The sequence below is a fragment of the Musca domestica genome, unplaced genomic scaffold, assembly GCF_030504385.1.
Source record: "Musca domestica strain aabys unplaced genomic scaffold, Musca_domestica.polishedcontigs.V.1.1 9, whole genome shotgun sequence".
Lineage (NCBI taxonomy): Eukaryota > Metazoa > Arthropoda > Insecta > Diptera > Muscidae > Musca > Musca domestica.
In genome coordinates this window covers 21,007,897-21,020,633 of record NW_026712435.1, presented here as the reverse complement: position 1 = coordinate 21,020,633, position 12,737 = coordinate 21,007,897, and the positions used below count along the sequence as shown (strand labels likewise).

The 12,737-nt window shown below is 35.6% G+C and overlaps 1 protein-coding gene across 4 annotated transcripts in view; it reads right to left on the bottom strand.

The window, feature by feature from the left end:
- LOC101895719 (anion exchange protein 3) overlaps positions 1 to 12,737 on the bottom strand; it is a 129,110-nt gene that overhangs the window by 52,564 nt on the left and 63,809 nt on the right. The window contains exon 1 of one of the 4 annotated variants that reach the window (XM_059131906.1): positions 1,039 to 1,278. The exons of the other annotated variants lie outside the window; for them this stretch is intronic. The gene's annotated coding sequence lies outside the window, so the exon portion shown is untranslated. Of the gene's footprint in view, positions 1 to 1,038; positions 1,279 to 12,737 lie in introns of those variants that run through there. 4 annotated transcript variants of the gene reach the window in all.

Here is a 12,737-nt window from a genome sequence, read left to right as displayed (position 1 = left end):
TGAGTTTTCCTTACTGGTTATCTCTTACAAAAAAAAAAAATGCCCAAAGAGGTAATAACCTGTACCACAGTGTGGTGTAGGGAAAAGAAATGTTGGAATATGTAATTCCTTTATCAGATTACATTTTTGGTAATCCTCCATTTGCATGTAAAATAGAATTCCAAATATTGGCAAATTTATGGAAATATTAAAATTTTTAGAAATCTTATTTTAGCCTTCAGCCAATTTGCAATTGGTGTGCACCATTTCTCACAAAAACCGCACAACTGAATAATTATGTAACGTTCTTTTTAGACACATTCTCTTAACTTTAGTTATAATCAAATGAATTAGGAAAAGTTTATTAACTTCTCAGTATTCATTAGTTCATTGGAATTAGTGAAAAGTTTAAACAAATCAGTTAAATTATTTGTTTTTTGCTTTTCTTTCACAATAATATTTTATTAAAGTTCTGTTGAATTTGTATTTTTTGTGAACATTTAGGTAATATACCTATTAACTTGCAGGCGGGAATAAATAAAAATGTAGAGAAAAATAATTAAGAAACAGGCGTGGAAAATAATAGTATCACTATTCATAATAAGCTCATAAATCCAGCATATAAATTACATTAATAAGTTCCAAGAATTCATTTGCAAATGAAAATAGAAATCATTTAAGGGATAAGGTACAAAAAAACATTCGTTTTTTCCGGCCCATTTCATATCTCACATAATTGATATTTTAAATATATTAACAGAAATGAAAACTATAATAGTGCCATGTTTAAGATGCCCAGAGACGTGAATTAAACGCTTTATAATATATGTATGTAGCCGTTATTACATTATACATATGTACTATATTTAACCTTGAGATTAAACCCCCAGGGCACTACTCGTCGATGTTGAATTGTGGTCGTTTTATCCTTAAACCTTGTTATTGTTGTTTTTTTTTTTTTCATTTTTTATTTAATACAGATTTTTATGTGACATTCCGTATTGATTACACAACACATACACTTGTGTGGAGCAAGCAAGCATCTTTCAGTGTCCTTACATGTTTTCTTTTTAGATCCCCTCAGATAAGGAAGCTGTGTTTGCTGATGTTTCTGCCACGATAATTTTATTGTTCGGAATTTTTATAACACATAATTACACAAAATTTGATTGTATGTCGAAAATGTTGATCTTTTTTTCTTGTGAAGGGGGGACAGATAAACAAATTAGTTTGTTTTCAATGTTTATAGTATACTTTTAGGAGCGCTTATATTTCGATAAGAACTTGTCGCTGTGAACATCCGTTGAACAACTACAGCTGAGCACACAATGGCAAACATCAAAAATGCCACTAGTGGCATACATACGTCGTTGTCTGTATGTCGTTAGTCGTCGTCGTCGTTGTAGCCGATTTCTTTGCCTTTATCATCAGCTCGGTTATGCTGTGCTCTTTGCTGTTATTTCCTGTTGCATTGGGGGAGGGTGAGGAGGCATAATGCTGTTAACATACAAACCCTATCTCAATTGTAAATGAAACAGTGTATTGGCATTTTGGCGCTTATTTTTTACAGCCGACTTCATCGTACAAACCGAATATATTGCGGAAGCGGTTGTATTAAAATCTCTTCGAATGCAAACAATGAGACTCTCTCTCAGTCTCTTTTAACATATCGCTGTTAGTTCCAAAATGTATATTTTTTTAAATTTTTTTCTTTAACATATTTCTGTTTTGTGCGCACTCTCGGCCCGAACAGCTGTTCTAAAGCCGCTTACAATCATTTTCAAGGATATCTTTGCAAACTGACATTTGTTGTTATTGTTGTCGGAACATAACCCCCATTCGTACGTAAATGTTTGCTCGTTTTCATCATTAATTGATGTTCTGTTGACGTAAAATCTAAAGAGTATGCTCTTGAACTTTTAACCTGTAGCGTTGGAAATATATCCATGAGCATGTATTGTGCTAAAAAGTAGGAAAATACTATTAGAACGTTTAAGGAACATTTAGCATTTGTGAGAATAGTCAGTTTACTTTGAAAGCAAAAAAAAAAAAAATAACAGGAGGTAATTTCACTTTTAAACGTTTCAAATCCTTTAGAACAGTCTCAGAATTGTTGGCAATTTCGGAACAATGATTTAGATAGATACATGCGCACGGGTGTTTTCTGGCGTATTTAAGGCGGCGTTAGAGGGGTTTATTAAATACTAGTTCACACATCATGTTGTAGTCATATGTAATGTGATTTTTACACATGTTTGTATTAAGCATTTTTATAGCACACTTTTAAGCGCTGCTAACTATTTTAAAATAAAAAACAATATAAAAAACACTCAAAAACATTTCTCCATAGATAAGAGTGGAAAGAGCCGTGATGTGTAAAGTAGCCCTTAATTTACCATTCCGTCTGTAATTTCTTCATCTTTTACATGAATTTAAAAGTAATTCCGAAATTTCAACATGTCGCTTATAACATTATGTGTATTTTAGAAGAATTGTCTAATATTGTACCGCTGTATAATGGGACCAAAATACAAGCTATAGAAGATCACCTCTAGTGAACATAAAGAAACATTTTTGAATTTTCATAGAGTTTTCCACAATATTTGAAGGATTTTTGGTATTTATAGTATGTTTAAAGAAAATATATTTACTCGGGCTGGTTTACTCTTCACCATAATATGGAGGGTATATTAAGTTTGTCATTCAGTTTGTAACACCTCGAAATATACATTTTAGGCCAATAAAGTAGGTATATTATTGATCAGCAAAAAATTCTATGGAGATATAGCGATGACCGCCCGCCTGTCTCTCCGTCTGTGGTTGATAAAATTGTATATAGGTCCACGTTTTGGTATAGCCCCTACATAACGGTACCGACAGATTTAAGGTTTTTTAGCTGATTTAGTCACAACTTTAAACCAAATTTGTTGTCAGCATATGTTTCCATTATGTAAGAAACATCCTTGCATGAAGCTGTCAATGTAGATCTAATGATATAGTCCCCATATAACTGTACCTCCTAATATTCGGTATTTTGATAACTTGTGTCGTACTTTTCACAGGAAATGTTTCCTATGACAGAAAAATGCACACAGAGGCCGCCCCACGTCTTCGTATAGCCCCCATATAACTGTAACTCCCTTTATTCGGTATTATAATGATTTAAACGACTTAATTCACCAGAATTTTTTTTAATTTCATATTTTAAGTTCGTAATGAGTGCTAAAGTCTGTGACCGAAATTTGCAAGCAGGTCCAGGTTTTCGTTTAGCCCCCATGTAGCTGTACCTCCAGACATTCATTTTAGCGACTTTATTTACCAGGATTGTATCAAATTTCGTATTTGAAGTTCCGAATGTGTAATACAGCCTATAACAAAAAATTGCATATGCAGGCCCAGGCCTTCGTATAGCCTCCCTAAAACGGCACCTCCCGATATTTGGTATTTTGATGATTTTAGCGACATTATTCACCGGAATTGTTCCAAATTTGTTTAGGAACTTCAAATAGTTCGTAATGGATACTACAGCCTAAGACAGAAAATTGTCTGTGCAAGTCCACGTCTTCGTATAGCCCCCATATAACGGTACCTCCCAAAATTCGGTATTTTGACGATATTAGCTACATTATTCACCGATTTTTTTTAAGTTTCGCATTTAAATATTGTTATGGTTTATGACAAATGTTACCTATGCAGGTCCATTTCGTCGTTTAGAATCTAATATATCAGCTACATTCGGAATTTTTAATATTTTAACAGAATTTTTAATGGATTTTATTGTTTTAGAGAATTGCCATATTCGTTCCAAATGGTGGAGGGTATTCAAAGTTTCGCCCGGCCAAACTTACAGCGTTTTTACTTATTATAAACCAAAATCTTTCGTTTTGAAGTTTACCGTAGAGGACATTAGTAAAACACATTGCATAATGGACCCACATCCATTTTACCGTCTAAAACTATTTCAACTTCTCCATTCAACTATTCCATTTTCAATACTAAACTTCTACGGACCTAAAACACATTTGAATGCAATTTTGCTCACGTCTATTTTCAGCTAGAGTGATTTCCACAAACGTATAGACAAGCAGATATGACTAAACAGACACAGATTCCTATTTTTGAACCTTTTACACCCCACTAAAATGCTATATGATACCCTACACCACTATGCATATTTAGTAGAGCTCCCGTAACAAAAGAATTTATTTGAAGTAGATCATAGGTGACCTTTGGCTTTAGAGCCGTTATAATTTGGTTTCAGAATTTAACCAAATTTGGTTTCGAATTTAACCAAATTTGGTTTCGAATTTAACCAAATTTGACGGGGTCATTTTTATCTTTTATACCAAATAGCATTGCTATAGAGTGCATGATATTACTTCGATTTTACTTATTACTTCGTGTATGATATTTGCACAATAAATCTGAAATCGTAATAAAGATATATATATATATATATATATATATATAGCAGCTATATCTAAATCTGAGTCGATCTCGATAAAAATTAGCAAAGGTCTTTTCGATCTCTATAAGAAATCCTATACTAAATATCATTATTGTGGAGTGCACATTACAAATGTGAGGGATTTAAAACCCCAAATCGGATAAAACATATATATGGGAGCTATTGCTATATCTCAAACGATTTCCACCAAATTTGATGTACTTCCTTCTAGACTGAATTCGGTCGGATTTGCCATCATTTGGACTGATATTGGCCATTTGGTGCACAATTATCCCGAAATCGGTTGAAGATATATATGGGAGCTATATCTAAATTTGAACCGATTCTCACCAATTTCAATGGGGTTCGTCCTTGGGCCAAACAAATATTGTTTGAAAAATTTCATTTACATGGAAAAATACATGGACACACGGACGGACAAACGGACTGACAGGCATAAATCGACTCAGAAAGTGATTCTATGAAGATCCTCAAAAGGTCTATCTTGTTTCCTTCCCCGTGTTACAAACAAGTGCACAAAGACATAATACCCTTACCCCTATGTGGTGTAGGGTATAAATATATATGCATATCATAAGACAAATACAAGTGTTGCCACCACATTTCAAATTATTATTATTAAAAAAAACAAGTAAGCAAAGACTATAGCCGTGCTGGGCCGACCATGTGATACCCTACAACACTACAATATGTTGGAAGCCCCCTTATATCCAAATCCATTTTGGAAGATTTTGCTTTTGAAATTATGACACGCAGGACTGCCCAGATATAACCCTTAGCATTTTGACCAGGGACATTTGCCCTATATTTACGCAATCCGTCGTATTTTGCGATCATCTCCAAAAGCAAGAGGCCCCTTTGTATCTCCAAATTTAGACTCTTCTATACGATCTTCTTGTCTACGACATTTGGCTATATTCGTCAACGAAATCAGCAAAAGGAGGCAGAAGTTGGCATTTTGTGTATTTCGGCTATCGCCTGTAAGTAATGTTGTAGTGGTTCATTCTACCCTCTGTCCTAAAACCTAACTTCATGCGAATTTCGTGTCCATTAGTTTCTATTTGTGACCTTTATAACGGCTGCAAAATCAGGAACATTTTAGTTGTTGGTCCATTTTAACCCCTAAATATATTGCGGACATCTTTGAAAACAATAGGCCTAGCCCTTCTGAGCCTAACCCTGCCCTTTTCGTGAGGATCGGACGATAATTGCAATCTGTATATAATATCCCAAACCTGTGTTGTAAGGTGGAAAAATATTACAAAATGTATACCTTAATATTATAAGTAAAATTGAAAAAATCGCATGCGATAAAAATATGAAAATAATAAAAAATGTCACAAAATACTACAAAATCTATATTAACATCATTTTTGACTTATTTATGCGATTTTTTTAGATTTTATACTTTTATGTCAAGAGGGCGTTCTGAATTGACAAAATTTGTCAAAATCGGTCCAGCCATTCTCGAGATATAAGCATTCCATCTAACATTCCTTTCCTTTGTATATAAACATTGCATATATTTCGCTATATACAACCGATATATTTACTATCGGCAGCTACGTAACCTGTTCGTCTATTTATGATTTCGCCGGAACTAAAAATATTCGCGGTTTAATGGAAATTTGACTTTTATTTAACACAAATGTTATAGTCTTTTTCACCCACTAAATATTACCCGATGGCCATCAAAATTGGAAGGCTTCTGCCCAGCCCAAAGCTCTAGCCCCATGCTAATTTCCGCGTCGATTGGTCTATAATTGCGTCCTGTATGCGATCATCTCCAAAAGAAATAGCGTTCTATTCTGACCTTAACCCCACCTCAATTCTAAATTTCGTGAATATCAGGCCATAATTGCGACCTGTAGAGTGATTACAAATTAACATGGACAGACGGACAGACGGACGGACAGACGGACGGACGGACATACATAGCTAGATCGACTCAGCTCGGCGAGATAGGAAGATCCATATATACTTTCCTATGTGGGAAACCAATATTTCGAGGTGTTACATAATTTTTGGCCCAATCAAACTTATAATACCCCCCACACATAGTGTTGTAGGGTATAAAAACGATGCGACAACACTAAATTGAATAGTCATTACCACGAAATATAAATTTACATCGAAATACATTACATCACTATAATTCAAAGTAACATTTTCACAGAATAAAATTAGTTCCGGGCACTGATGTTCGCTTATGCTCATTTCGGAGGGGGTCGTGGATACATATACCAGAATTATAGGAAAAAGTGTTAGAAAAAACATTTTGGTGTGGGGGAGGGGGGTGATGTGCCAAACCAATGTGACTTCCCCCCCGTGCGTACGTGCCTGACCCTAAAATACATGGGCGGCAGTAATAAGCATTAAAAATGTCAAATCGATGGGTCTTCCGAATTAATGTGCAGACATGCATTTCGATTTGAAAAACACAAACAGTGGCAAATAAATGATCTAACCAACGGCTTATCTTATTATAAAAGAGAATAATAGTGACACTTGGAAAGTATAGCCTGAATTCACACATTTACATAATTCGATTTATTTTAAGCTACAATTCACGTGTTTTTCTTATTGAGAAAGAAATGAGCTTTGAGCACAGTTAGCTGTTAACATTGAAAGCTTTTTCCATCACCTAGTATAAGAGAACGCCCTCAGTTTTGTTGGTTGCAAACAAACCAAAAGAAAAATCTCAGTACCTTGGTATACTAACACATAAATACAGCTCTTCTTGCTACCAAGCACACCCACACTAACCACCACACAACAATAGTCCTTATACATGGTCAAGGCCAATGAAGGCCAAATGTGGAAAAATGCTAATATGTGTGAGAGTTTTAAAGTGTGTGTGTGTGTGAAAGTATTTTACCTCCTAGCTATACATATACACATACTATGTATGTATGCTGAAAGCTTATATTCGAACTTCCTATATTTGACAATTGTCTGGATGTTGGCGTGGCTGTGTGCAATATTAATTTAATAATTTTACAGACTGCTGTTTATAATCTAAAAATACGCTGATGCACTGTCCTGAAGTAAGCTGCAACAATGGTAATGCACTTTTTTGGAAAACTCAATTTCTTATTAATGTCGGAGGAATGTGTTATGCGAAGATAAACTAATCATTTCTAATAAAATTGGTTAGGTGTAGACAAACTTATAGATTGAAACAAGAGAGATTTGAAACAATAACATCAGGCTAATAATTACATCTATGTTAGTTCATAGGCAATGTACGATGTAGGCATGTCTATCAAATTTCAATTCCCCATCATAAACATTTAAATCTTGTGTGAATCTCCAACTGACATTTCCTACCATTTTTTGAGACGTTTTCGTTGGTATGTTTTATACCCTTATCCATATGGCTTTCGGGGGCATACAGGGTGAGATGAAAAACCTCGTCAGACAACTGTTAAAATTATTCAAGTGACAGCTCATTATATTGTTTACAACCGTACAAAAGCATTTTGATGAGAATTTAACAGAAAAAAAAAGTTATTCGTGATAGAATTCAAGCGTGATACTGGTAGCGTAGCCCGACGTCAAGGGAGAGGACGGAAGAAAACAGCAACATCAGCAGAAATGGTTCGAAAAGTAAAGAAGTGACTTGATCGAAACCCCCGTCGCAGTGGTCGAAAAATGGCTCGTGAGCTGAACATATCGCAATATTCCATTCCTTTTGTGTCTCGTACCATCGCTCGTTATCGTGATACTGGTAGCGTAGCCCGACGTCAAGGAAGAGGACGGAAGAAAACAGCAACATCAGCAAAAATGGTTCGGAAAGTAAAGAAGTGACTTGATCGAAACCCCCGTGGTCCAAAAATGGCTCTTGAGCATGTTCAGCTCACGAGCCATTTTTGGACCAATATTCCATTCGGCAAATATTTAGAAATGAGCTCGGGGTAAAGCCATTGAAATTCCAAAGGTGCAAGAACTTACACCGCAACAGAAAGAAAATAGACTCAAAAGAGCTAAAGAGTTGCTTCGCTTGGCCGGAAGTGGTGAACTGCCAAATTTGATTTTCTCCGGTGAGAAAACATTCGTTGTCCAGCAGTTTGTAAACCAACAAAATGATCGTGTTTACTTGCCAAAGAGGTCAGCTGAAAATGTGCACCTTCGGTTGATGATGGTGTGGGCCGCCATAACAGCCGATGGACGCTCTCCGCTTGTATTAACCGACCGTGGCATCAGAATAAATGTCGAATATTATCGCGAAAATATTCTGGAGGGTGTATTAAAGCCTTGGGCATGCAAACATTTTGGCCGCAGACCTTAGATATTCCAGCAGGACTCAGAACCCTCGCACTCAGCACGCGTCACTCAAGAATGGTTACAAAATGAGGTTCCTCGCTTCATTTCCAGCGCACAATGGCCACCAAAATCTCCAGATACCAATCCGTTGGACTATTGTGTCTAAAAAATACCAAAGTGTCGGTCATCTTAAGCAAGCGCTTCGCCGGGAATGGGCCAAAATACCGCAGAGCAAGATTCGAGCCGCGTGTGACAGTTTGAAGGCCATAATTCATGCCAAAGGTGACCAATTCTAACAAATGTAAACTTATTCTAAAATTTGATGCTATTTCCGACGTTTTTTGTTTTTATTCAATAAAAATTAAAAAAAATGTAAAAATTATGACGTTTAACTTTGTTGCAGTTTTTTATCTCACCCTGTAATGCAAGACTGGAGGGTATACAATTGTCGGTAAAACCGATTTGTTTATATTGATTACAATGCAGAAGATATATTGTCATTACTTTTGATCTACTAGTAATGCAAAAGGTATGTAGCTGTCCTTACTTTTAATACTGAATGTGGCATATGTACCCATTTTTGCTGGGATGTTTATAAGGATATGTTTTTTTTTTTTTTTTTTTTTTTTTTTTTTTTAAACATGAGAAACATCTGATTCTGTTCTACCAACCAACCCTTCAATAAGGCCATTAATATTATATACGTCAAGCATATTATCCACTGTGATAATAGAGAATAATTATAATCTTAAAATCGAATAAAAAATATATGAACAAACATACCGACGATCATTTATTCGCCGAATTGAAAGTACAATGCCATTCATTTTTCATATCTCTTTGACATGTTTGTTGCACAAGCTATAGGTTAACAGTTGGCATGGAACACAAACAAAAAATGTGTTTTATAAGAGAGCGTGGTTCGTAGTCCAGTTGTTTTCATTTGCTGCCAAAAAAGAAATTCAAATGACTAACCCCCTTCTATCTGTAGGACTGTTTGTTATTCTCGCCTTTCAACATGTTATCGTATCGTAGTTATATTTTGCCCATATACGACCATTGGTCTTCGTTGCTTGGCTTGGCTACACTCGTAATAATGACCTTGACCACCACTATTGATTTCTTAGTGCATTCAATGATGTCTACTATGATTCGTTTGGTTCCCTATATTTTTATTTCTTTGTTTGTGGGGTTTTGTCACCGAATGTCCGGTATTTAAAAGGTGGGCTAACTAACAGTTTATAGTAGTTATCATATTTGTATGTATGTATACGAGTATTGCACATAATACCTTGATCCAGCCAGATGACGGCGACACATGATATTACACACGGTTTCGACTGAGAAACTGCTCACACGTGAACAACGGGGATATTCAGACTCAAAATGAAAATTGAAAACATGAAAGGCATTCGTAATGCACTTTACGTTGCATTTTCTTTAATTAACGTCAACAACTGTATCAATGGTGGGATTTAAATAAGCATGCGGATTAAATCGGCTTGTGTTGTGTCTCTGATGTTAAGTTCTTCGTGTAGAACATCAGCAACAATTTAATTTCGAAATTATAAGCAATTATATTAACTTTGTCATTCCGTTTGCAACTCCTCCAGACATTCATGATAGACCCTACAAAGTATATATATTCTGGATCAGCGTAAAATTCAAAGACGATTTATCGATGTCCGTCTGTCTGTCTATTGTAATCACTCTATCTTTCGAACGAATTGAGATAGAAGTCTAAAATTTTGCACATATGTGTATTTTGCCAGTAGGCCATTCGTAAATGGACCATGTCGGTCCACGTCTTCGTATAGCGATATTTCCCGATATTCAGTATTTTGATGATATTGACAACATTATTAACCAGAATTGCTTCAAATTTCGTATTTGAAGTCATAATGCGTACTACAGCTTTGAAAAACTAAAAAAAAAGGAAGATGACCACGTCTTCGTATAGCCCCCATATAGCATTACCTCCCAATATTCGGTATTTTAATGATTTTAGCGACATTATTTACTGGATTTGTTTTCGTATTGTAAGATCTTAATAGGTAATTCAACATATGAAAAAAAAAATAGTTATGCAGGCCCACGTTTTCGTATAGCCCTTCTATAACGGTACCTCCCAATATTCGATATTAGTTTATTTTAGAGACATTATAGACCGGAGTTGTTTCAAATTTTGTATTTAAAGCTCGTAATGGATACTACAGCCTATGACAAAAAATTGCGTATGCAGATCCACTTCTTCATATTGCCCCTATATAACGATGTCTCTCAATATTCTGTATATTCATGATTTCAGAGCCATTATTAACCGAAATTATTTAAAATTTCGTATTTGATGATTGTAATGGATACTCCAACCTAAGATAGAAAATTGTCTATGCAGGTTCACGACTTCGTATAGCCCAAATATAACGGTACTATTATTCGGTAGTTTGATGACAGAAGTCGAACTATTCACCGGAACTGTTTTATATTTCGTATTAAAAGTTCGGAATCGGTAACAGAGCCCATGACAAAAAATTACTTATACAGGTCCTCGTCTTCGTATAGCCCCCAAATAATGGTTTTCATTTAAACGGTACTTTTCTACGAAATTTTAATTTTTTTTTTCAAGTTGTTTCCAATTTGTGCAGAGTATTAAAAATTCGGCCCGGCTGAGAAAAGCGTACATATCATTTAGACCCTAGGTATCTTTAGACCAAATCCATTTCAGGAGTTTTGTAGTCTATCTAGGGTAATCGATTTGGTCTAAACTTGGTAAAACGTAATATTACTGTCAAAACTAAGTTCGAGTTCGCAGATGGACAATATAGGTCCACTGCTTCTGGCACCTCAACCCCAAAAGGTCAACATTTCCAAAGAAAATAATTTAGCTCATGGAACGCTAAAGGAACATGCAATTTTGAGCAAATCTCAATATTTTTGTCAGTGTTAGGTCAGGTGCGAAAAATGGACAATATCGGCCCACACCATGAAGTACCTCCCCCACAAAGGGTTAACATTTGGAATAACTATAACTCTTATAAAATGTGAAATAAACGGAGAGCGACCATCGGCTGTTATGGCGGCCCACATCATCACCATGGCCGGCGCTTGAGTTCTGGTGGCCAACCGAAGGTGCACATTTTCAGCTGACCTCTTGGGCAAGTTAACACGATCATTTTGTTTGTTTACACACTGCTGGACAACGAATGTTTTCTCATCGGAGAAAACCAAATTCGACAGTTCACCACTTTTTGCCAAGCGAAGAACTTCTTTGGATCTTTTGAGTCTATTTTCTTTCTGTTGCGGTGTAAGTTCTTGCACTTTTCGAAATTTCAATGGCTTTATCCCGAGTTCATTTTTCACTATTTGCCGAATGGAATATTGCGATATGTTCAGCTCACGAGACATTTTTCGGCCAATTTTAACAGCTGTCGGACGAGTGGCTTAGAAATGACAGCAGTCTGAAGTTGTTTGCAGTTTTCATCTCACTCAGTATATGTACTTTGTAGGGTCTATGAGTTACAAACGGAATGCAAATCCTAATATACTGTCAATGCCATGTTGAAGGGTTTAAAAAGAAAAACCCTTGAGATTTTACTTCATATCTCTTCTTGGGTTGCCATACTATCATCGACCCAACATTAAAAAAAACTTAAGCTTTGTTGTGGATCCTTCGCAACCTCCATACCGTTCACTCTCTCCATGAACTAAACAATTATTTTCCCAAGGTGCGACACATAAAAATGCTCCCGTTAGAAGTGTCCTTGTAAAAAGGCATAATATTGACTTTCGTAAGAAAAGCAAATTTGTCAACATCAGTATGTAAATAAATTCAAAAGAACTGGCTTTGTTTAGCTGTCATCCTCTTTTTCAGCCTCTCCTACTCTTTCAATGTTTGAATGCAGCATTCAATTTAAATTGAAACACCAAAAAGACCAGCAAAGTGATACCGTACAGATTTCAAATAAATACCTAAAATCAATTAGTGGCAATATTTTTTGGGAAATTGTCAACGACGTCTGTTTCA